Source organism: Ovis aries, chromosome 5 (genome assembly GCF_016772045.2).
Source record: "Ovis aries strain OAR_USU_Benz2616 breed Rambouillet chromosome 5, ARS-UI_Ramb_v3.0, whole genome shotgun sequence".
NCBI classification, from domain to species: Eukaryota; Metazoa; Chordata; class Mammalia; order Artiodactyla; family Bovidae; genus Ovis; species Ovis aries.
This window is the reverse complement of record NC_056058.1, coordinates 50,280,717-50,307,769: the sequence shown is the minus strand read 5'-3', so window position 1 is coordinate 50,307,769 and position 27,053 is coordinate 50,280,717. Positions and strand designations below refer to the sequence as shown.

General features: G+C 39.7%; 1 protein-coding gene and 1 non-coding gene across 2 annotated transcripts in view; one reads left to right on the top strand and one right to left on the bottom strand.

Moving 5' to 3' along the window:
* Positions 1-27,053, top strand: part of DIAPH1 (diaphanous related formin 1) — a 117,556-nt gene that overhangs the window by 63,734 nt on the left and 26,769 nt on the right. The window lies entirely within an intron of this gene.
* On the bottom strand, positions 17,450-17,556 carry LOC114115127 (U6 spliceosomal RNA). Its single transcript, XR_003589609.1, has one exon. It is a non-coding gene; the product is annotated as a U6 spliceosomal RNA (small nuclear RNA).

Genomic DNA, 27,053 nt, shown 5'->3' with positions numbered 1-27,053 from the left:
TAAAGCTGAAGAGACATAGTTTGTTGTATGCCAGGTAGACTTGGTGAGTCCATAGCTGTGTTATTCTCACAGAAAGCCTGTTATTATTTCCTAGAGATCTAACACAATATTCTAATCTTTCAGATATGCTGGAGAGACCTACGCCTCTTCTATAAAGACCCAATTTTTTTTAGAGAGAACTGCAGGGGTACCAGAGTCCATTTTTTTTTCTTTAATCTTGCTATTATGAGTCTGTGCTCATGTGTGTTGTATGTATTGCTGTTATCTCACTTTATGGACACTGGATAAACTCACATGTTTGTGCTGCCTCATTTAAGTAGTGAAAACCATTGGTGCCTTGGATCCATGGATTTCTCAACATACTTCTGCTTTTTCCATCTTTCTCATGTGCTTTTAGTCATAAAGTATTCAGTTTACTCAAAGGAGCTGTAGCATGAGATTATGGAGGGTGTTCCCTATAGAATAGGGACAGATGCCTCAGGCTTCATCCTGGGCAGAGCATGTAGTGCGTGGTCCTGAGTCAGTGAGTGAGAGTTAAGGATAGGTGGAGCTGTTTTATGCATCAGCCTGGATCTTTCACCCCTTCAGCGGTAACTGGCTTTAGAGCCAATCTTGTCTTCTCAGCAATATTTCCCCCAGATCCTTCTTCCTACCCCTCTTAGTCACTCCCACCTGCGACTCTTAGGAATTTAGCTGCCAGGATGTCAGGCAACTCACCACTCCTCCGTTTCCTGTTTGTGGTCTTCACTGAGAGAAGTCCACAGCAGGAATTCCTGGGGAAGTGATGGCTATAGTTGGACTCGGGGGGCCATTAGCTCATCCTGAAGTTGGGGAATACTGCATGGAGACGGACCTCCCTTCTGTTCTGAGGGCTCTTAGGAACCGTTATTAATCATAACCAAATAACAACTGGGGACTTGGGCTGCTGACCTTGTGCCTTGACTCTGCTTTGTCTTTAGAAACTGAGAATTATTTTCCCTTCTTAGCCTCAATTTCTACTCTCCAAAATTTAGAATTCAAATTAGATATCAAGATTCATGACAAAATTAGCTTGGACTCTGTAGGATTGATTGATTTGACATATGCAAAAATAGTGATAAAAGAAAAATAGGGTCCCTGTATTGGACAGCAGGGGGTGCCCTTTCCCTTCGCTTTATTGCCTGGCACTCCCTGCTGCATTCAGCCATTTTAGACAGATTGTTTTTGCTCCCAGCTAACTCCATTTTGTGTTTGTGACGCAGAAAAAAAAAAAGAATTCTGCAAGGGAGGAGCCTGGCTGGGGGATGGAGGGAGGCAGGCTGAGGCAGGGCTTCAGATCTTTACTCAGCACTTGTTCATCAGGGACTTACCTTGCTGCAGGCTGCCTGCATGCTGAGCAATAGATGCTGCAAGTCCCTGCCAGCTGAGCAAAGAACAGAGTGGTGCCTGGCTGCTGGACATCAACTAGCCATGGCAGGGTGCTGGTTTTGAGATGGCAGGCAGTACATCGCCTTTGGCTTATCAAGAATCTGAAGCCTGGGTTTCAGTAGTTTTACTGCAGAGATGTTTAGGCTGGGTATCCTCAATTAAAGAATCAGCTAAGAAGAAAAGATACCCTTTTCGCTCACTTGTCTGAGGAGAATCAGATTCTCTGGTGACTCTAGAGAACAGTCTGACTTAAAAAAAAACAACACTTATTTTTGAAAATGTAACCCCTCTCCCCACACGTGTGTGGTACATATGTACACTTGTGTGTACACACACACATATGAAGAGAATAGTATGAATGCCTGTCTCCATCACCCAGTTTAAAAACTTAACTCATGGCTAGTCTTGTTTCATGTTCCTGCATCAGCCTCCTCCTCACCACTCCAGTTATTCTAAAGCATATTCTCATTAGTCATATCATTTAATATCCTTAGTTGAGAATGTGTATCAAAAAATAAAGACTTTAAGAAAGGGAATTGTATTTTCACATCTGAAAAATTCTTTAATCAATCAACACATATCCACTCAGTGTTCTTAAAGTAGTATTTTTTTTTAAGTTTGTTCATCTGAACCAGAGCCAGACAAAATCTACATTGCAATTTGTTGGTGTCTCTAGATTGCCTCTCTAGCTGGCTTTGTCTGTTTTCTCATCTTGCAGTGTGTATATGGACTTCATTTCTTAAGGAGTGAGGGAGGCTCCCTCAGATTGGGACTGAGGAGGTTCAGAGCCAGATGTGTCTTCCTCACACAGCAGAGCCTCCCATCGTTTGGATTTCCCCAGAGGTGCTGGCCGAGGAAGTGAAGGTGCAGTGCTCTGCAGCCCACAGAGGGAGAGGGGCGGAGGCTTTTACTAGGACAGCGGCTTGTGACTCCTGACATGATAGTCTGTTACCTACCCAAAGTCTTCAGAAAAGTTCACAGGTTGCTCTCAACAGAGAACATGGTCGAAGTGGACCATGCTCTTTCTGGGGAATTAAAGGAGAGCTTTTACGCTTTGGGACACCAAATTTACTTGCTCTGTGATAGCTGCATCCCTATGGTGATCCCAGGTCACTTTATCTCCCAGACACTTCCTTTTTACTTCATTGTAGCCTTTCTCCCTGATCAGACTTAATTAGTTAGAAATACTTCACAGACTGCTCTACAGAAAGAAAAAAATGCTGTTGTGTGGGGGATGGGCACGTGTGAAAATTCTTCTGCAGCTTCAGGATTATAGCATCCCCATGACCTTGTCAGAGATAACCAAGAGACGGGCCTAGATGCAGATGATGAGATGAAAGCTCTTGACTCCTGATGCTCTTTTTCCCCTTTTGGAAATGGGTCAGTGACTCTGACTTTCAGCAGCTACAGCAGGCAGTCTGTTCCCTTGCTTTGGGCAAGAGCACAGGTTACAGAAGGGACACTTCAAGAGCTGACTTCTTGGCAGGGCTGGCAGGGCACTCAAAAAGTCTGGTCCTTGGAGACCAGGTTGGCTGAGTGCCTGGTTTGGAAGCTGTAGTACCCATTAGCCAAAGTGCTAAGAATCTTCTAGAGGTCAAGGTTGCAGCAGCTCAAAACACAGACCCTGGCACTAACACTGTCTCCTGGAGTCTCCTGAGTGATAAAGGGTGTCTCTTCTGCTATTGTCAGCAGAGAAGCACATCCATTTGCAAATAAGATTCTTCTCCTTCCCTCTCTGCTAAAGTGCTGTCTGTATCCATTTCTGTGTTTGTCCCACATGAATTTTACACAATTCTCTAAATTGAAATTAGCTTTTGATGTCATTTTTCGTTTGAGACATGAGGACTTTGTTCTAGGTTTCCCATCCTTGATGTGGCAAAAATAGGGGCTGGAGTCACTGAGAAGGTTGTATGATACTGTCATGCTTGTATCCTAAATTAGTGCATCATTCCTATAACAGTGCTGAGAAGGCAACTAATTGGAGTATTCGATAGGTTTTACACTTTGACTGTATCTTTCCTGTTGGTTGTCAGTGGATCTCTACATCTCCCAGTCCAGTGTCAAAGCCAGACCAGGGCCAGCTATCCAAGGATGTGAAAATGTTATAGGTGGTGTCCAGACCCATGCTTTTCTAGCGTTTTCCACAGTTCCCTGATGGATGACAATTTTAAACATTTAGACATTTACATTGTCTCAGTACATTAACAAATGGAACCATTTTAATTTGTCTACATTCCTCTGTAGTCTTTGCTCACACTGTATATATATGTTTATATTGTTTTAATTAGAAGTGTGTGTGTCTGTCTGTTTCTCTAGCTTGAAGTGTATAGATCATACATGTATGGGTTAATGAATTTTCACAAAATTAAAAATGAAATTTTAATCTGTGTAATTGACACCCAGTCAAGAAACAGAATGTTACTAAGACTTGGGAAACTCATCTTACCCGTTTCCAGCTACAAATGATACCTTACTCCTCCCTCCTTGACTCAGAGTAACCACCACCCTGACTCCTCACAGCATAGATGCCTTTTAGCTGGCTCTTTTTAGCCACAACCTATTTAGTAATGTTTTTAGTGTTTGCTCATTCTTACAGTACACATTAATAAGTGCCTTCAGAATTGCTAAGTCATAACACTTTGAAGCACGTATATAACCAGAGTTCAGTATATGGTTACATCAAGCCTATTTGATTATTTTTATTAGGTAATTCTCAAATTCATCCTATTCCTGTTTCCATCCCTACTATAACCTTGGGTCATACTTTATTTCTTACCTGAATATTAAACCCCTCTTTTAAAAAATATTTTATCGGTCTCATTGACAATCTTCTGTATTGTATAGTAATATCTATTTAAATACTGTGCTTTTGCCTCTGTTTTTTAGTAAACTGAAGACTTTTATCTGTTGCCTCCCTATTAGGAAAATGAGAATTTAATAGTTATATTACTACCCTTCCCTCTCTACCAACTTATCATTATCTAATTTTTATATCTTCTTTTCATATTTTAATTTAGTATTAAATATAACAAAAATATAGAAAGCTACATAAAACAGATGTGCAACTTAATGAATTATTATAAGGTCAATACCCTTGAAATGCCACATGTCAGAAGATAGGAACTTTCCAGGAAACTCCTAGGAAAATTCATTTACCTCTTCCCTCTGAAAGAAACCATAATCCCAATAAAATGTATGGTCTCTTTTTTTTTTTTAAGTTTTATCACCCAAGTTTATATTCCTAAACACTGTAGTTTAGTTTTATCCTTTTTTTAAAAAAATATCTTCATCTCTTAAATCTTAGTGGGTTTTCCTCTTTCTCTTCTTTCCGCCTTGAAATTCATTCATTGTAAAAAACTGTATCATTTGTCCTGTAGTGTTTACCATAATAGCAGCTTTGCGATTGTATTCCCATAGTGTAGTGTATAGTTTCTGTCCCCTGTATTTGCTGTAAATTAGCAGTTGGATCTAGAAGCTTAGTCAGAACCAGACTCCATTTGTTTGTTTTTCACCAAAACTTCTTTGTAATAGGTGTTAGGTTTCTCTTCAGAAGGCGCATAATCTGTGGCTCTCCCTTCTGTGATGTTAGTGGCTGCTGATTCTTGGTACATAGATCTGTTTGTTCATTAGGATTGCAAAATAGTGCTGTTTCAATACAAAATAAATTCTTTGTATAGCCTAGATATTGGTCCTCTGTCACAAACATCTTCTCTGACTTTGTGGCTTTTCTCCTTTTTTTTGAACAGTGTCTTAATGAAAGTTCTTTATATGAAGTGCTTAGATTTACCAGTCTTTTCCTTTATGAGTAATGTGTGCTGTGTCTTGTTTAAGAAATCCTTTAGTCATCAAGATAATTAATCCTATAGTTTTTCCTTTCACATTAAGGTTTTTAATTGATTTGTGTTTGATTCATTTGCATATGGGTACAATTTCTTTTTTTATATGGACCCTTAGCTCCAATCCCATTATTTGGGATATCTGACATGCTCAGTTAGTTCAGTTCAGTTCAGTCGCTCAGTCGTGTCCAACTCTTTGCGACGCCATGAATCACAGCATGCCAGGCCTCCCTGTCCATCACCAACTCCCAGAGCTCACCCAAACTCATATGCATCGAGTTGGTGATGCCATCCAGCCATCTCATCCTCTGTCGTCCCCTTCTCCTCCTGCCCCCAATCCCTCCCAGCATCAGGGTCTTTTCCAATGAGTCAACTCTTCACATAGGTGGCCAAAGTATTGGAGTTTCAGCCTCAGCATCAGTCCTTCCAATGAACACCCAAGACTGATCTCCTTTGGACATGCTCAGTGTGTTATATATCAAGTGCCTTTTATGCGTAGGTCTGTTTTCTGAACTGTGCTCTCCTTCTGGTTGATCATTTTGTTTATTCCAATGCCAGTACCATACAATCTTGATTATTATGGTTCTATAAAATGTGTTATTAATCTCCTATCTTTTGCTGCTTTTCCAAGAATGTACAAGCTCTTTTTTAGAATCATCTTGTCAACTTAAAAAAAGAAACCTGTTGAGATTTTTATTCTGCTGACTATATACATCAATCTAGGAAGAATTGGCGTCTTGTTATCAAGTCTTTTAATCTATGAATCTTAAAGTCTACATTCACTTGTCATTTTAAATGTTTTTCAGTAAAGCTGTATTGTTTCTGTATAGAGGTCTTACACAACTTTTATTAAATTTATTCCTAGGTACTTCGTATTTTTATATTGTATCTAAAGTTTCTTTATCTGTAGATTCTTTTGGAGCTTCCCTGGTAGCTCAGGCAGGCAGTAAAGAATCTGCCTGCAGTGCAGGAGCCCATGGTATGATCCCTGGGTCGGGAAAATCCCCTGGAGAAGGAAATGGCCTCCCACTCCAGTATTCTTGCCTGGAAAATCCCATGGACAGAGGAGCCTGGGACAGAGGCTACAGTTCATGGGGGTCACAAAGAGTCAGATACAACTTAGCAACTAATAACAACAAAATCAGTATCTTAAGATGAGAGTGTTATTTCTTCCTTTCTAATTCTTAAGATTGTTTTTTCTTGCCTTACTGCACTGCATCAGACTAAGCACCAGACACCTCACTGTTTTTGAGTGAAGTGATAGATAACACTGAATATTCTTGTCTTACTCCTGATCTCAAAGACAAAGTTTTCAACATTTTACCTTTAAGCATGGTTTTTGCTTTCAACTTTCAGTGAATACTCTGTCATATTGAGGAAGTTATCTTGTATTCCTTGTTTGCTGAACATATTTATCGTGAATGGGTATTGAATTTGATCAAATGCTTTTTTTATACTGTTAGGATTATCACAATTTTCTCTTTCAGTGTGTAATTGTGGTGAAGCATAACAATTGGTTTCTGTTAACACTAATCTTGCATTCCTAAAATAAATCCAATTTGGGCATTATTTATTATCCTTTTTATTTTATATTGCTTAGTTCAGTTTGCTGGTATTTTACAAATTTTGTGCCTAGGTTTATGAGTAAAAGTAACCTATGATTTTTTGTTCTTTCACATTTTGCTATTAAAGATTATGCTAACCTCATAGTGTGAGTTGAGGAATACTTCCTTTTTCTAAACTATGGAAGAATTTTTACATAAGATTAAGGGAATTATTTATTCCTTGACTCTTTGAAATAATCAGCTGGCAAAGTCATCTAGTCTCCTAGGAAATGTTGACTACCAATTTAATATCGTTCATAGTTACAAAGACTGATCAGGTTTTTTCTTGTTGAGTCAGTTTTGGTAAGTTATGTTTTTCTAGGAATTTGTCCATTTCATCTAAATTCTCACATACATTTTGTATGAAATTATTCATTATAATATGCAAAGCATATTTAATTCAGTTCTCTTTTTATTTTATTTTTTTGTTGTTGTTCCTGATGTTGAGTGCCTAATTGCTCTCTCTCATTTTTAAATACTGATCAGTCTCACCAGAGATTTTTTAAATTTTCTTAAAAAAACAAAGAACTGCTAACTTTGTTAATCTCTGTGATCATTAATTTCTGCTTTTACCTTTATTTTCTTTAAAAAGTTTTCTTTAGTGTTTATTTTACTGTTCTAATTTCTTGAAGTGGTTGGTTAAATCATTAGTTTTCAGTCTCTTTATTTCATATATATTGTTGTTCAGTTGCTAAATCATGTCCATCTCTTTGCGACCCCATGGACTGCAGCATGCCAGGCTTCCCTCTCCTTCACTATCTCCTGGAGCTTGCTCAGACTTAGGTCCTTTGAGTCAGTGATGCCATCCAGCCATCTCATCCTCTGTCACCCTCTTTGCCTCTTGCCCTCAATCTTTTCCAGCATCAGGGTGTTTTCCAGTGAGTCGGCTCTTCGCATCAAGTGGCCAAAGTATTGAAACTGCAGCACTAGTCCTTCCGATGGAATATTCGGGTTGATTTCCCTTACGATTGACTGGTTTGATCTCTTTGGTGTCCAAGGGACTCTCAAGAATCTTTCCATCACCACAGTTCAAAAGCATCAGTTCTTTGGTGCTCAGCCTTCTTTATGGTCCAGCTCTCACATCCATACATAACTACTGGAAAAACAATAGCTTTGATTAGGGGGAACAAAAAGGAAAGTAATTGCTGAAGTAACTTCATCCCTTGAAGTAATTTATTTCTGACAGCATTACCTGTTGAACTGGCCCATATGCCTTGGTTGTCTGGTTGTTACTATTGCAATGTCTGAAGGAGAGGAGTTGGAGCTTTTCCACATGCAGAGAGCCTTCCTCCCTTCCCAGCACACTTGATAGCATTGTCCATGGTGGCTAAAGTGTACCACCTCGCTAATACAGAACATTAGGTGAGGCCTAATTGGGCTTCCCTCATAGCTCAGTTGATAAAGACTCCACTTGCAATGCAGGAGACCCTGGTTCAATTCGTGGGTCGGGAAAATCCACTAGAAAAGGCATAGGCTACCCACTCTAGTATTCTTGGATTTTCCTTGTGGCTCAGCTGGTAAAGAATCTGCCTGCAATGCAGGAGACCTGGGTTCAATCCCTGGGTTGGAACAATCCCCTGGAGAAGGGAAAGGCTATGCACTCCAGTATTCTGGCCTGGAGAGTTCCATGGGACTGTATAGTCCGTGGGGTCATAAAGAGTTGGGCACAACTGAGCAACTTTGACTTTCTTTCAACTGATCAGTACTCTTGTGATTTAGTCTTAAAAATTTGTAAAGTTTTCCTTTATGACTGGGAATACTGTTAAATATTATAAATGTTCTATATTGACTTGAAATGAATGGATATAGTCTTCAGTTGCATCAGGTGTTCTATGTATCTCCATTAGGTCCTGGTTGTTGATTGTGTTGCTTAAATTTTCTGTAGCTTTACTTTTTGTTTGTTTGTTTTATTAGTTACTTAGAGAAATGGTTAAAACATCCCACTTTGTGAATGTAACATTGTAATTCTGTTGGGTTTTGCTTTATATTTTTCTTTTAATTTATCAACATAGTTTCAGACTTATAGAAAAGTTGCTAGAATAAAACAAAAACCTTCTTGCACATTCCTAATATTTGCCTTTTCTGTGTGTGTGCATTGTCATTTTTTCCTGAAGCATGCAGATTGGTTGCCTCTTTATCCTTCAGTGTGCATTTCCTAATGGTAGATCCATAACCACATATCAAAATTAGGAAATTACCATTAATGTAATAGTGTTTTAAAATCTGACCTTTAGATTTTGCCAGTTGTCACGGTGACATCCTTTACAGAAAAAATTAATGGATCGTGTGTGGCATTCAGTTGTCCTTTCAGTTCAGGTCAGTCACTCAGTCGTGTCCGACTCTTTGCGGCCCCATGAATCGCAGCACACCAGGCCTCCCTGTCCATCACCAACTCCCAGAGTTCACCTAAACTCATGTCCATTGAGTCGGTGATGCCGTCCAACCATCTCATCCTCTGTCGTCCCCTTCTCCTCCTGACCCCAATCCCTCCCAGCGTCAGAGTCTTCCAATGAGTTGTCCTTTAGTCTTCTTTAATTGGGAATAATTTCTATTGTGGTCACCTGCAAAGGTGTATGGACGCCTATTCATAATTTGGTTTGGATGTTAAGAGTGATGACACTCCCCAAACATATCAAGAGGGTATGAAAAGGTTTATTAACAGGTAATTGAGTTCTCTGAGAAGAGGATAGTCCTCTCAAGTATGTTTGAAATGGCTTGAAAGGCTAAGAGGAGGAGACCGGCCTGAGTTTTTATTCTGCTTAGGGCAGGACCAGGCTGAGAGTTCCTGCACAGGGTCCCTGAGTAGTTTGAATCTCCACTGGTACCTGGGCACTGAGGCTTCCAGTTCTTGTGCCCAGATGTGGGACGCAAGGGGAAGTGGGAGAAGTAAGGCTTAACAGCTGTTAACACTTAAACCAAAAATGGAGTCAGACTCCTTGTTATGGTTCTCGGTCTTTATCTTTCATAACTTTGCCCAGGTGGTTTGTAAAACATCTCTCAGTTTGGATTTGTCTAATGTATCCTCATGATTAAATTAAGACTGTCCTTTTTCTATTGCTTTATGTATCTTAATATATAAATATATATTGTTATTGCTGCTGCTGCTACTAAGTCACTTCAGTCCTGTCCGACTCTGTGTGACCCCAAAGATGGCAGCCCACCAGGCTCCCTCATCCCTGGGATTCTCCAGGCAAGAACACTGGAGTGGGTTGCCACTTCATTCTCCAATGCATGAAAGTGAAAAGTGAAAGTGAAGTTGCTCAGTCGTGTCCAACTCTTAGTGACCCCATGGACTGCAGCCCCACCAGGCTCCTCTGTCCATGGGATTTTCCAGGCAAGAGTACTGGAGTGGGTTGCCGTTGCCTTATTAGGTGCTTACAAATTTAAAATTCTTATATTTTCCTGACAAACTAAACCCTTACTATTCTAGTATGTCCTTGTTTATCTTCTTGATGCTTTGTGTTGCCTGGAAGACTATATTATCTAATATTAATGCACCTTCATCATCTATAATATCAGTCTCAAGTGGAGTATATAGTCTCTCTACATTTGACATAATTGTTGAAATATTTGGATTTAAATCTGTGTGTGTGTGTGTGTGTGTGTGTGTGTATGTGTGTTAGTCGCTCAATTGTGTCTGACTCTTTGTGACCCTACGGACTGTAGCCCGCCAGGATTCTCTGTCCATGGAATTCTCCAGGCAAGAATACTGCAGTGGATTGCCATTCCCTTCTCCAGAGGAACTTTCCAGCTCAAGGATTGAACCCTGGTCTCCTGCCTTGCAGGCAGATCCTTTACCGTTTGAGCTACAAGATTTAAGTCTACCATCTTATTTTGTGTTTAGTCGCATCTGTTCTATGTAATATGTTGATTTCATTCTGTTAAAAATATTTTCTAATTTCTTATCGGACTCCAGTTATTTGGATATTTATAGAATAGCCAAACAATTGGGAACTTTGTAGTTATCCTTTTAATGATTTCTCACCTATTACTAGTCTGATCAGAGAACATACTTCGAATGATTTGAAATTTCTGGGTTTGCCGAACATGTGGTTGTTGTCATTGTGCAGTTGCTCGTTTGTGTCCAACTCTTTGTGACCCTGTAGACTGCAGCACACCAGGTTTTCCTGTCCTTCACTATCTCCCAGAGTTTGCTCAAACTCAAATCCATTGAGTCAGTGATGTTATCCAACCACCTCACCTCTGTCATCCCCCTTTTCCTCTTGCCCTCGGTCTTTCCTAGCATCAGGGTCTTTCCCAATGAATCATCTCTTCACATCAGATAGCCAAAGTATTAGAACTTCAGCTTCAGCATCAGTCCTTCCAATGAATATTGATTCACTGGTTGATTTCTTTTAGGATTGACTGGTTTGATGTCCTTGCTGTCCAAGGGACTCTAAAGGGTCTTCTCCAGCAGCACAGTTCAAAAGCATCCATTCTTCGGTGCTCAGCCTTCTTTATGATCCAGCTCTCACATCCGTACCTGACTACTGGAAAAGCCATAGCTTTGACTTGGCAGAATTTGTTGGCAAAATGATATCTCTGCTTTTTAATATGCTGTCTAGGTTTGTCATAGCTTTTCTTCCAAGGAGCAAGCATCTTTTAATTTAATGGCTGCAGTCACCATCTGCAGTGATTTTGCAGCTCACAGAAGTAAAGTCTGTCATTGTTTCCATTTCCCCCCCGCATCTGTTTGCCATGATCTTAGTTTTTTTAATGTTGAGTTTTAAGCCAGCTTTTTCACTCACCTCTTTCACTTTCATCAAGGGACTCTTTAGTTCCTCTTTGTTTTCTTCTGTAAGGGTGGTTATCATCTGCATATCTGAGGTTATTGATATTTTTCCCAGCAATCTTGATTCCAGCTTGAGCTTCATCCAGCCCAGATGTATATAAGTTAAGTGAGAGGTGACAATATATATACAGCTTTGACGTACTCCTTTCCCTATTTTGAAGCAGTTCATTGTTCCATATCCAGTTCTAAATGTTGCTTCTTGACCTGAATACAAGTTTCTCAGGAGGCAGGTAAGGTGGTGTGGTATTCCCATCTCTTTAAGAATTTTCCACAGCTTGTTGTGATTCATGTAGTCAAAGGCTTTAGCGTAGTCAATGAAGCAGAAGTACATGTTTTTCTGAAATTCCCTTGCTTTTTTCTGTGGTCCCAACAGATGTTGACAGTTTCACTTCTGGTTCCTCTGCCTATTCTAAAACCAGCTTGTACATCTGGAAGTTCTCAGTTCACTTACTGTTAAAGGCTAACTTGAAATATTTTGAGCATTACATTGCTAGCATGTGAAATGAGCAAGATTGTGCAGTAGTTTGAACATTCTTTGGCATTGCCTTTCTTTGGGATTGGAATGAAAACTGACCTTTTCCAGTCCTGTGGCCACTGCTGAGTTTTCCAAATTTGCTGGCATATTGAGTGCAGCACTTTAATAGCATTATCTTTTAGGATTTGAAATAACTCAACTGAAATTCCATCACCTCCACTAGCTTTGTTCATAGTAATGCTTCCTAAGGCCCACTTGACTTCCCACTCCAGGCTCTAGGTGAGTGATCACACGCTCGTGGTTATCCAGGTCATTAAGACCTTTCTGGTTCTTTTGTGTACTCTTGCCACCTCTTCTTAACATCTTCTGCTTCTGTTAGGACCACACCATTTCTGTCCTTTATTGCACCCATTTTTGCATGAAATGTTCCTTTGGTATCTCTCGTTTTCTTGAAGAGATCTCTAGTCTTTCTCATTCTGTTGTTTTCCTCTTTGCACTGTTCACTTAAGAAGGCTTTCCTGTCTCTCCTTGCTATTCTTTGGAACTCTGCATTCAAATGGGTATATCTTTCCTTTTCTCCTTTGTTTTTCGCTTCTCTTCTTTTCTCAGCTATTTGTAAGGCCTCCTCAGACAACTATTCTGCCATTTTGCATTTCTTTTTCTTGGGGATGGTCTTGATCACTGCCTCCTGTACAGTGTCAGGAACCTCTGCCCATAGTTCTTCAGGCACTCTGTCTATCAGATCTAATCACTTGAATCTATTTGTCACTTCCACTGTATAATCATAGGGGATTTTCCTTAGGTCATACCTGAATGGTCTAGTGGTTTTCCCTACTTTCTTCAATTTGAGCCTGAATTTCGCAATAAGGATTCATGATCTGAGCCATAGTCAGCTGCCAGTCTTGTTTTTGCTGACCGTATAGAGCTTCTCCATCTTTGGCTATAAAGAGTATAATCAGTCTGATTTCTGTATTGACCATCTGGTGATGTCCATGTGTAGAGTTGCCTCTTGTGTTGTTGGAAGAGGGCATTTGCTATGACCAGTGGGTTCTCTTGGCAAAACTCTGTTAGCCTTTGTCCTCTGTTTCATTTTGTACTAGAAGACCAAATTTGCCTGTTAATCCAGGTATCTCTTGACTTCCTACTTTTGCATTCTAGTGACTTCCTACTTTTGCATTCTAGTCCCCTATGATGAAAAGGACATTCTTTTTTGGGTGTTAGTTCTAGAAGGTCTTGTAGGTCTTCATAGAACCATTAACTTCAGCTTCTTCAGCATTACTGGTAGGGGCATAGACTTGGATTACTGTGATACTGAATGGTTTGCCTTGGAAACAGAGGTCCTTCTGTTGTTTCTGAGATTGAACCCAAGTATTGCATTTCGGATACTCTTTTTGACTATGAGGACTACTCCATTTCTTCTGAGGGATTCCTGCCCACAGTAGTCGATATAATGGTCATCTGAATTAAATTCTTCCATTCCAGTCCATTTTAGTTTGCTGATTCCTAGAATGTCGACGTTCACACTTGCCGTCTCCTGTTTGACCACTTCCAATACCTTGATCCATGGACCTTGCATTCCAGGTTCCTATGCAATATTGTTCTTTATAGCATCGGACTTTACTTCCATCTCCAGTCACGTCCACAACTGGGCATTGTTTTTGCTTTGGCTCCGTCTCTTCATTATTTCTGGAGTTATTTCTCCACTCTTCTCCAGTAGCAATTGGGTACCTACTGACTTGACGAGTTCATCTTTCAGTGTCATATTTTCTTGAGCAAGATTAGTTGTTTTGTTGTATAGTCATTAGCTCTGGGCTTAAAGAAAATGACCTCTTATGTGACTAAGATGAAGGAATGTAGAAAAAAATGTTTGTCATTTTCTCCTCCTTGAGAGTCCCAAACCCCTTTCTCCTCCTTGAGGGCCTCAGACCCCTTTGTCCTTGAGGGCCCTGCACTCCTTATCAAGTTACCTAAGAATTAGCTCTCTCAGTTTCATTAAGTTACACAAAACTGTGATCCATGTGATCTTTTGGTTAGCTTTCTGCGGTTGTGGTTATCATTCTGTCCTTGGATGAAGTTACGAGCTTTGTGTAAGCTTCCTGATGGAAGGGACTGGCTGTGGGGAAAACTGGGTCTTGCTATGGTGATCAGGGCCATACTCAGTATACCTTTAATTCAGTTTTCTGCTGATGGGTGGGGCTGTGTTCTCTCCCTGTAGTTTGGCCTAAGGACAAACTGTGGTAGGGGTAATGGCAACTTCCTCCGAAAAGGGCTTAGGCCTAGGACTGTTGTTTTCAGTGCCCCTGACCCCACTGCAGCCCACTGCAGACCCACGCCTCTGCTGGAGACTCCCAAACACTCATAGGCAAGTCTGGCTCAGTCTCTTGTGGGGTCACTGCTCCTTTCTCCTGGGTCCTGGTGTGCATCAGGTTTTGTTTGCGCCCTCCAAGAGTCTTGTTTCCCCTGTCTTGTGGAAGTTCTGTAATTAAATCCCACTGACCTTCAAAGTTAGATTCCCTGGGGATTCTCAGTCCCTTTCCTGGATCCAGGAAGTCCAGGATCCAGGTTGGAAAGTCTGTTGTGGGGCCTAGAACTTTTGCAACAGTGCAAGAACTTCTTTCCCATCAGCTCTGTAGTGGGGCTAATGAAGACCACCTCCAAAAGGACTTATGCCACAAGCCGCGCCTCCCAGGACTGCTGCTGCCAGAGTGCCTGTCCTCGTGGCAGGCCACTGCTGACCCGTGCCTCCACAGGAGCTTCTCAAACACTCACAGGCAGGTCTGGCTCAATCTCTTGTGGGGATCGCTGCTCCTTTCCCTGGGTCCTGGTGGACACAAGTTTTTGTTTGTGCCCTCTAAGTGTCTCTGGAGGGTATGAGGCTTGATTTTAAACATGATTGTGCTCCCTCCTACACTCTTGTTTTGGTTTCTCCTTTGTCCTTGGATGTGGGGTATCTCTTTTTGGTGGGTTCCGGGAGGCCTGGCATGCTGCAGTTCATGGGGTCGCAGAGTTGGACACGACTGAGAGACTGAACTGAACTGAACATTCTCCTGTCGCTGGTTGTTCAGCAGCATGTTGTAAATGTTGGTAATGTTGGTGAATGTTCTATATGCATATGAAAAAGTGTAATTTGTCATTGTTGGGTGCGTTGTTCTAATACAGCAACTAGCTCAAGTTTGTTAGATGTGTTCAGATTTTCCAAATCCCTTCCAAGTTTTTGTCTGCTTGTTTCATTAGTTACTATACAAAAGGTATTAATTCTTCTACTGCAGTTATGAATTTACCCTTTTCTTCTTTTAGTTCAATTTTTACTTTATATATTTTGAAACCAAATTATTAGATGTATTTAGATTTAGAACTATTATATTTTCCTTGTGGATTGACCTTTTATCACTATGAAATGTGCAGCATTCAAGGCAGTGGAATTATTAGAGACAAAATTTCCTTCGGATACTAGGTACATCAGCTTTCTTTTGGTTAGTATATTTTCTTCCACTGTTTTGTCCTAAGACTTCTGTGTCTTTATTTAAAGTGTGTCCCTTGACAGTACATATTTCGTGTGTATGTTTTGTAAATCCAGTCTGATGACATTAGTCTTTTCATTGCAAAGTATTTGATTCACTTGAATTGATACATACCAAATTGCTATTTGTTTCTGTTTGATTTTTCCAGTTTGCCTCCTTTTTTTCTGTTCTTATTGATTCATTTAAAACTTTATTATTTCACATTTCCCTTATTCTTATTTATACATTTTTTACTATCCTTTTAGTGTGTACCTTAGAAATTACAACATGCATGCTTAACTTACTACAACCTAATATAAATTAGAACTTTTACCACATTCCAAGTAATGTTAGAACTTTATAATACTTTAAGCACACATTTTTTGAATTATGCATGTCTTGCATTTTTAATTATTTTAAAAATATTTTAAACATTATTTTTTAAACCCTAGAAACATTTAGTATTATTTTATCATATGTGTGTGTTATATGTGTGTGTGTGTTAGACATTCAGTTGTGCCCGACTCTTTGCGGCCCCCTGGACTACAATCCACCAGGTTCCTCTGTCCATGAGATTTTCCAGGCAAGGATACTGGAGTGGGTTGCCATTTCCTTCTCCAGGGAATCTTTTCAACCCAGGGATTGAACCCGGGTCTCCTGCACTGCAGGCAGATTCTTTACCAACTGAGCTACAGGGGAAGCCTTTATCATATCAGTATTCACTTAAAAAGTCCTTTGTAGTGTTTTCCTTCCTACCTACATTTCTATATTTCCTTTTGGAATACTTTTTTTTTCTGCTTGAATAAATGCATGCCCCTTTTATTATTTCTTTTAGTCTAGTGGTAGTGAAGTCTCTGTTTTTATATGGATATATCTTTATTTCACTTGTATTTTTGAAAGATATTTTTTGTTTTTCCTAAAAAAAACCACACACACACACAAAACAACCCTCCACTGTCAGAGTTTTTTTTATTCCTTTGAGGATAACATGTTCTGCTTCCTGCTAGTTTGGGAGAATTTTTTTTTATCCTGGCTTTTAGAAGTTTCACTGTGATGTGCCATCATGTGGTTTTTTTTGTTTTTATACTTGGGACTCTCCACGCTTTTGGTTCTGTGTATTGCAGTCTTTCATCACTTTTAGAAAATTAGCAGCAATTTTCTCCTCAAATATTGCTTCTGTCTAGTTGTTCTTGTCCTTTAATTATTGGCATTTTACTTTGCTTTCAGATTTGGTGCCAGTAATATCATATTTAACATTCCATTTTAGGTGTGTATGTGTCATGGGGCTTGTTTCTTTTGGTTTTGTTGTTTTTAATATTTTACTTTCTCTGCATACCTGTCTAAGGCATCTGTTTAAGGACGGAAATTGTGGGACTCTTCCTATGCTCCAAGTCATGTTTCTCCCCTTTCTCTAGCCTCTAGCTTTTTTATTTTTTATTTTTCCTTTTTTAATTTTTTTTATTTTTATTTATTTTTTTATTTTATTTTATTTTTTTAGTTTTTTATTTTTTTAATTTTAAAATCTTTAATTCTTACATGTGTTCCCAAACATGAACCCCCCTCCCACCTCCCTCCCCATAACATCTCTGTGGGTCATCCCCATGCACCAGCCCCAAGCATGCTGTATCCTGCGTCAGACATAGACTGGCGATTCGATTCTTACATGATAGTATACATGTTAGAATGCCATTCTCCCAAATCATCCCACCCTCTCCCTCTCCCTCTGAGTCCAAAAGTCCGTTATACACAGCTGTGTCTCTTTCCCTGTCTTGCATACAGGGTCGTCATTGCCATCTTCCTAAATTCCATATATATGTGTTAGTATACTGTATTGGAAAAATATGGAACGCTTCACGAATTTGCGTGTCATCCTTGCGCAGGGGCCATGCTAATCTTCTCTGTATCGTTCCAATTTTAGTATATGTGCTGCCGAAGCGAGCACTCTAGCTTTTTTAAAAAAACTTTTTATTTTATATTGGCATATAACTGATTAACAAAGTTGTTATAGTTTCAGATAGACAGCAAAGAGACTCAGCCATGCATAAACATGTATCCATTCTCCCTCAAACTCCCTATCCAGCCTCCAGCTTTATTCAGGTGTATTTAATATACAAAAAATTACACTTAATGTATACATTTTGATGAGTTTGGACATATGCATATACCTGTGATATCATTGCTACAATCAAGGTAATAAACATATCCATGACCTCCAAAAGATTTCTTATGTCCCTTTATTTTCATTTTCTTGTAAGAACACTTAACATGAAATCTGTCCTCTTAACAGAATTTTAGATTGAACTCACGTTTCTTACGTCTCCTTCATTGACAGGCAGGCTGTTTACCACTAGCACCACATGGGAAGCCCAGCTTGTGTAGCACCGTATTATTAATTACTCTGTCCAGTCCGTTCTTCTCTTCCTGGGCCTCCAGTTACACATATGTTGGACATCTTCACATGTCCCGTACACTCTTTTTGTTACTTTTCATCCTTTATCTCTTGGCTCTAGTTCGTATGTTGATCTGTCTTGCAATTTATCAACTTCTACTGTTTCTCTAGTTAAACCCATCTAATGGCAACCCACTCCAGTACTCTTGCCTGGAAAATTCCATGGATGGAGGAGCCTGGTAGGCTACAGTCCATGGGATTGCAAAGAGTCGGACACAACTGAGAGACTTCACTTTCTTTTCTTCTTTCTTTCTTTACTGAGCTCTTAATTTTATTTAGTTCTAGAATGTCCATTCATTTATATTTTTAGTAAATTTTAGTTCTCTGACAAACTTCTTCATCTTCATCTATTTTTATTTTTTTCTTCTGTATTCTTGAACATGTTAGCTATTATTGTGTCTGACTCTTTGTGACTCCACGGACTATAGCCCGCCAGGCTTCTCTGTCCATGGAATTCTCCAGGCAAGAACACTGGAATGGGTAGCCATTCTCTTCTCCAAGGAGTCTTCCTGATCCAGGGGTTGAAGCAGGTTTTCCTGCATTGTGGGCAGATTCTTTACTGTCTGAGCCACCAGGGAAGCCCTAAAAGGCTGGCTTGTCAATTCTCGTTGGCTAGATCCAGTTGTCTCGTTGGCTAGATCCAGATTCATACATAAATCTGTTCCTATTGTGTTTTCCTCTCTAGACAAATAGGTGTGTGGGCAGGTCACCTTAAACCAGTCAGGGAGTGAGCTATGCCAAGTCTTGGTTATGGCTTTGTAAAGGCTTGGTCTACCTCTGGTTCACCCTGTTCCTAGAGTGTAGGTTTTCTAGGACTCCCAGCTGCAAACCTGTTGTGTTTGCTTTTATCTCTGAGGATGTAATCTTTTGTAATCTCTGAGGAGTCTTGTATGAGATTCCCCACATTAGGCAGCAGCTGGATCTTTTTGTTGTTGTTGTTTAATTGAAGGATAATTAATTGCTTTACATAATTTTGTTGTTTTCTGTCAATCCTCAACATGAATCAGCCATAGGTACACGTATATCCCCTCCCTTTTGAACCTCCCTCCCATCTCCCTCCCCATCCCACCCCTCTGCTGCTGCTAAGTCGCTTCAGTCCTGTCCGACTCTGTCCCACCCCTCTAGGTTGATACAAATAGATAGCCAACAGGAATTTGCTCAGAAACTAGATCTTGACTCCTGGGCACCCTTGCTGCACAGAGCCCTCAGAATAACACGAACAGGGCTCCAGTGATCTGCTTACTTCTCTGGAGCAGTTCATCACCGTCTTCTTAGCTCTTCTGTGCTTCAAGGTAATTTTTTAAATACCATACCAGCATTTTTAGGTATTTTTCCATGGAAGGTTTGACCTCTAATGCTGGAAATGGAAATTTTCATTTCTTATCATATTTCTTCTGATGAATTTTTACTACATTGAAAAACAAAAAATTTATATACTGAAATCAGTCTGTCTTTTCCTTAATACCATCTTGATTTTGCATTATCCTTAGGGAATTTTTCTTTTATTCAGAATTATAATGCATTTCTTTTTTTTTAATGAATTTATTTATTTATTTTTATTTTTGGCTGTGCTGGAGTTTTGTTGCTGCTTGGGCTTTCTCTGGTTGCAGAGAATAGAGGCTACTCTCTAGTTATGGTGCAAGGGCTTCTCATTGTGGCTTCTCTCTCTTAAGAGTTGAGGAGCATGGGCTCTAGAACCCCGTGGGCTTTAATAGTTGCAGCACATGGCCCCAACAGCTGCAGTTCCCAGGGTCTAGAGCACAGGCTCAATAGTTACGGCACATAGGCTCAGATGCTCCGAGGCATGTGGCATCTTCCCGAATCAGGGATCAAACCTATGTCTCCTACATCAGCAGATAAATTCTTTACCACTGACCCACCAGGGAAACCCCTGTATTTCTGTTTCTAACATTTAGCTGTTTAATGTATTTGCAGCTTGTTTTTGTGAATAGTATACAGTTAAGATCTTACCTATTTTCCTTTAAAATGGAGAACCAGTTGTTCCAACACTATTGATGAGATCAGTAGTCAGAAAACTATGGCCAACCCACTTTTGTTAAGAAAGTTTTATTGGAACACGGCCATGCCCACTTGATTACATATTGTCTCTGACTTTTTAAATATTATACCAGCAGAGCTGAGTAATTGCAACAGAAATTGCAGTTAGAAAATTCATATTCCTAATGAGTTAATGATGTTGAACACCTTCTCTGAGCTTACTTACTATCTGTGTATCCTCTCTGGTGATATGTCCCATAGAGCCATATATTTATTTTCTAGTAATTTAAGAAAAAGTTTACCAATTCCTATTTTAGACTATACTTTTTCTAAATCAATGACATGTCCTCAGCAGCTTGTCCTGAGGACACTAGATATATACTATATCTATTTATATACTGTGTGTGTGTGTGTGTGTGTGTGTGTGTGTGTGTGTGTGTGTATGTATGCATGCTAATTTGCTTTAGCCATGTCTAACTCTTTGCAACCCCGTGGACTGTAGCCTTCCAGGTTCCTCTGTCGATGGGATTCCCCAGGCAAGAATACCAGAGTGGGTTGTCATGCCCTCCTCCCAGGGATCAAACCCAGGTCTCTTGTGTCTCCTGCATTGGCAGGCGGGTTCTTTACCACTAAAGCCACTTGGGAAGTCCTAGGCTATACTTTTTAAACTGATCTCAGTTTTTACTTTAGCATATAATGTGTTTCATATCTTTTTCTAGAATCTTGTCTGTTTATTATTATTTCTTACTAAGAACTTCATTTGTTCATTTTATCACTCCTAGAGTTATTGTAGCATTTTATTGGCTTTGAAGATGCAATGTATTTAATTAGGTTTGTTGAGGTATTATTTGCATATAATAAGATTTATCCTTTTTATGTGTACAGTTCTGTGAGTTTTGACAAATGTATATAGGCAGATAGAGAACAGTTTCATCACTGTTAAAGTTTCTTCCTCCCCATTTGTTCATCGCCTTCTCCTCACCACTAAGCCCTGGCAGGGGCTGATGTGTTTTCTTTTCCCTACAGTTTTTTCTTTTTCAGAATGTCATATATATGAAATCATACACTAAGGAGTTTTTGAAGTCTGAATTCTTTCACCTAGCATCATGTATTTGAGATTGTCCATGTTGTTTGCATGTGTGATCATTCCCTTTTATTGCTGAGTAGTGTTTCTTTATGTTCATTCACTGGTGATGGACATTGGGGTTGAATCCAGTTTTCGGCAATTATGAATAAAGCCAATAGAAACATTTACATGCAAGATATTGTCTGAACATACGTGTTTTTATTTTTTTGGACAAATGCCTAGGAAGGGAATTGTTGGGTCATTCGTTACAATGAATGTATGTTTAACTGTATAAGAAACTGCCAGACTGTTTTCAGTTTACCTTCCAAAGTGGTTATACCATTTTTTTCATTTCCACTATCAATTATGAAAGTTGCAGGTGCTTTGCATCCTTGCCAGCACTTAGTATTTATCAGTTTGTTTTTCCATTTTAGTGATTCTAATAGCTTGAGCATTATAGTTTTAATCCCTAATTAGTTTAATTCTTAGTTCATATTCCTAATGAGTTAATGATGTTGAGCACCTTCTCTGAGCTTACTTACCATTTCATCTGTATATCTTCTCTGCTGATGTGTCCAATGTCTTTTGCCTATTTTTAAAAATTGGGGTGTTTATTTTCTTATGGTTAACTTATGAGGCTATTTTATATATGTTCTGAATGCTAGTCCTTTATCAAAAATGTGTTTTGCAGGGACTTCCCTGGCAGTCCAGTGGTTAAGACTCCATGCTTCCAATGCAAGGGACACAGGTTCAATCCCTAGTCAAGGAGCTAAGTTCCCGCATGCTGTGCAGGCCATTTTCTCTCAGTGTGTCACATGTTTTTATTTCTCAACAGTGTCTTTCAAAGAATAAAAGTTTCAAATTTTGATAGTCCACTTTATCCATTTTTTATTTTAGGTTTTATATAATTTTCTACTGCTGTGTAACAAGTTACCACAAACTTAATGGTTTTAAACAACATAGATTTATTATCTCACAGTTTACATGGGTCTGGAATCTAAGTTAGCTAGATTCGCTCTGCTCAAGGTCACACCAGACAAGTCAGTGTTCTGACTGGGCTGATTGCCTTCTGGAGCCCAGTGTCCTTTGCCACACTCACATAGTATTTGACTGAATCCAGTTCCTTATAATTGTAGGACACAGGTTCCTTTCCTCTGGCTGGCCATCAACCATTGACTCCTCCCAGCTTGCAGAGGCTGCCCACCATTTCCTGCCATATGGCCTTCTCCAGAGCATGGCAGTAACTTTTTTAAGAATGACAGGAGAGCATCTGCTTCAGTTTCAAATCTCTCTGACTTCTCTTGTCTCTGAGATTGAAACCTTTGTTTTAAAGGGCTCCCCAGAGTAGGTCAAGCCACTCACATTCAAGGGAGTTATACAGGGTATGTGCATTAGAAGGGAACTCCTACTTTCTTAGAACTCCAAGAAAATCCCAGGAGGCCACCATAGATTTCTTCCTACCACGTGATTTGTACTTTTTGTTTCTGAGAGATCTTTGCCCCCTCCAAAGTGGTGAAAACTTTTCCAATTTCTTTTTTTCTCCTTTTTTGCTATGCCACAAGGCTTGCACGAGCTTAGTTCCTCAGCTAGGGATTGAACCCAGGCCATGGCAGTGAAAGCATTGAGTCCTAACCCCTGAACTTCCAGGAAACTCCCTATGATTTCTTTTAGAAGGTTAATAATTTCAGAGTTTCTGTCTAGACCTGTAGTTCATTGTATGTATGTATATATTGTATTATGTATGTATGTATTGTATACATCCTTAATGTATACAATTCCATGATCTTTTTGTATATCACAGTGGTGCAGCCACTGCATTAACTCTAGAACATTCTCAATACATAAAAAAGAAACCCTCAATTCGTTAGCAGTCAGTCTCCACTTCTGCCAGGGTCCAGCCCCCACAGGATCCAGGGCAACCCAAAGGAGAAATGGCATCGGCGAATGAAGAAAGATAGAGAAAGAGATAAGGAAAGAATGTTGTAGATAAGAAAATAGAGGAGAGAAAGAGGCTGAGGATCAGCCTGAAAAAGAGAGTAAGAGAGAGAAAAAAAGAAAAGAAGAAAGACACGTGGTGACCAAGCTTCAGTGAGCGAGGCCCGTCACTTAATTTTCAGAGAGGGCTTTTTTACCCTGAGTTGTACATTGAGCAAAGTGAAAAATGTAGTCAACTCAACATTCCATCAGTATTAACTTTTATCGATACCAGGTTCTTTCCTGCAAGAGTCTTACTTTTTGTACATTATCTTCTGGCCTGGAGGCCTGTTGATATTTTATGATCTCTTTTTGATAAAGATTGGTCAGCCAGAACAATAATTTTTCCTTAAAGTGTTTCTTCTTAAATTCCTAGCCTGCGTCACCCTTAAAGTACAGAGTTACATTTTTATGGAGCAAAGATTCAGTGGGTTACAGCGAAGAAAGAACTTATTAACTCAAAGTCTAAGGTTGTTAATGTTAAAGCTGCTGCTTGTTTTTCCTACATCCTGACTATATGCACTCCCAGGAACACAGTGGATAAGGGATGTGAGAACTTGGCAGCAAGCATTGGCTCAACAATGTTGCAAGAGTCTGAATAAACCTGCCAAGTAAGCTAGAATGCTAACAGGGGGTTTGAATTGAAACACTCTTGTCCAGGAGACTTATTATCTAGAGCCCTAAGTTAACTCTTTCCAGAGAAAGGTGGTTGGGGACAGCCCCCTGTTAATGTCAGAAGAGTTGGTGAAAGACATAAAATGGTAAGACAAACAGATTCTGGTTTTGGGGTAGATACTCGAGCAGGTCCAGGGGGTCCATCGAGTCCTGAGGCCTTGCTTATCAGGACTCTTCCGCATGACCTTGTCATGGGTGGGATGGCCCAGGGAGTCCCTCGAGTCCTGCATGACCTTGTCATGGGTGGGATCTCCCGTGCTGGCTCCCGGCAAACTTCCTTTTCCCCCAACTTGGCAATCACTAATCTACTTTCTTTCTCTAATTTGCCTGTCCTATAGATGTTTTGTATCAGTGTAATCACACAATATTTGCACTTTTGTGTCTGTCTTTTTCAGTAACCATTTGCAAGTTTCACCCATGTTGCAGCATGCATTAGCACTTCATTCCTTTTTATGGCAGAATAAATCTAGGGGGCTGCAAAATCACTGCAGATGGTGATTGCAGCCAGGAAATTAAAAGACCCTTACTCCTTGGAAGGAACGTTATGACCAACCTAGACAGCATATTCAAAAGCAGAGACATCACTTTGCCAACAAAGGTCCGTCTAGTCAAGGCTATGGTTTTTCCAGTGGTCATGTATGGATGTGAGAGTTGGACTGTGAAGAAAGCTGAGCGCTGAAGAATTGATGCTTTTGAAGTGTGGTGTTGGAGAAGACTCTTGAGAGTCCCTTAGACTGCAAGGAGATCCAACCAGTTCATTCTAAAGGAGATTAGTCCTGGGTGTTCTTTGGAAGGACTGATGCTAAAGCTGAAACTCCAGTACTTTGGCCACCTCATGCAAAGAGTTGACTCATTGGAAAAGACTCTGACCCTGGGAGGGATTGGGAGAAGGAGGAGAAGGGGACAACAGAGGATGAGATGGCTGGATGTCATCATTGACTCGATGTCCATGAACTGAACTGAATACTCCATTGTATGACATACATTTTGTCTTTCCATTTGTCAGTTGACAGATGAGTTGTTTCTGTGTTTTGGCTGTTACAAATAATGCTGCTATGAATATTTTCTTTCTCTTTTAACAGAGCTGTTTCAGAGATAAAGTACCAACATCATGGCCCTTTACCCCTGAATTCTTCAGCATGGTTCTCCCAAGTACAAGGGCATTCTTTTCCATAACCACAGTGAAGTTACCAGATTTAGGAAATTTATCATTGCTATAACACTGTTATCTAATATACAATCCATATTCAAACTTTACTGATTTAATTAGTGATTTTAAACATCTTAAACAGTGTTTAAAAATTACAAAATTTTTTATTAAGGTGAAATTCATTTAACATAAATTAACCAATAAAGTGGATAATTTGGTGAAATGATGTAGGAAGTATTTCCTCTTTTTCTATTTTCTGAAGGAGATTGGCATTAATTTTTCTTTAAATGTTTGGTAAAATTCTCTAGTGAAGCCTTGTGGCCGGGAGATTTTCTGTTCAGGAGACTTTTAGTCATGAATTCAGTTTTTTAAATGATTTTAGTAGGACTCAAGTTACCTGTTTCATCCTGGTTGACTTTTTGGTTGGTTGTGGGTTTTGAAGAATTGGTCCATTTTTTAGTAGATTGTTCAGTTTATAAGTACTAAGTTATTTATAGTATTCCCTTATTATCCTCTTAATGGCTGCAGGATCTAAAGTCATATCACTTCGTTCCAGATATTGGAGAGAGATAGGTCTTCTCTGTTTTTACTTTTGTCAACCTTTCTAGAGGTTTATATTATTTTTTAAACCAGCTTTTTGTGTCACTGACTTTTTTTCTGTTGTTTTATTGTTATTGATTTCTGTTCTTTTATATTTCCTTCCTTTTGCCTGCTGTGGGTTTTTTTGTTTTTGTTTTTTCTTCTTCTTCTTCTAGTTTCTTTTTATTTATTTATTTTTATTGAAATCTAATTGCTTTACAGAATTCCATTGTTTTCTGTCAAACCGCAACATGAATCAGCCATAGGCATACATATGTCCCCTCCCTTTTGAACTTCCCTCCCAACTCCCTCCCCATTCCACCCCTCTAGGTTGATACAGAGCCCGTTTGAGTTTCCTGAGCCATACAGCAAATTCCTGTTGGCTATCTATTTTACATATAGTAATGTAAGTTTCCATGTTACTTCTTCCATACATCTCACCATCTCCTCCCTTCTCCCCATGTCCATAAGTCTGTTCTCTATGTCTGTTTCTCCAGTGCTGCCCTGTAAATAAATTCTTTAGTTCCATTTTTCTAGATTCTATATATGTGCATTTTTCTTAAAGTAGGAAATTACTGATTTGAGTTCTTTCTTTTCTAACGTAAACTTCAGTTCAGTTCAGTGGCTCCGTTGTGTCCAACTCTTTTGAGACCCCACGGACTGCAGGATGCCAGGCTTCCCCATCCATCACCAACTCCCAGAGCCTATTCATACTCATGTCCATTGAATTGGTGATGCCATCCAACCATCTCCTACTCTATCGTCCCCTTCTCTTCCCACCTTCAATCTTTCCCAGTGTCAGGGTCTTTTCCAATGAGTTGGTTCTTCACATTAGGTGGCCAAAGTATTGGAGTTTCAGCTTCAGCATCAGTCTTTCCAGTGAATATTCAGGGCTGATTTCCTTCCGGATTGATTAGTTTGATCTCCTTGCAGTCCAAGGGACTCTCAAGAGTCTTCTCCAACACCACAGTTCAAAAGCATCAATTCTTCAGTGCTCAGCTTTCTTTATATAAAGCTCTCACATCCATATATGACTACTGGAAAAATCATAGCTTTGACTAGACAGACTTTTGTTGGTAAAGTAATGTCTCTACTTTTTAATATGCTGTCTAGATTGGTCATAGCTTTTCTTGCGAGGAGAAAGCATCTTTTAATTTCATGGCTGCAGTCATCATCTGCAGTGATTTTGGAGCCCCCAAAATAAGTCTATCACTGTTTCCACTGTTTTCCCATCTATTTGGACTGGGTGCCATGATGTTGGTTTTCTGAATGTTGAGTTTTAAGCTAACTTTTTCACTCTCTTCTTTCACTTTCATCAAGAGGCTCTTTAGTAGTTCTTCGCTTTCTGCCATAAGGGTGGTGTCATCTGCATATCTGAGCTTATTGATATTTTTCCCGGCAATCTTGATTCCAGCCTGTGTTTCTTCCAGCCTGGCAATTCACATGATGTCCTCTGCATATAAGTTAAATAAGCAGGGTGACAGTATACAGCCTTGACATACTTCTTTCCCAGTTTGGAACCAGTCTGTTGTTCCATGTCCAGTTCTA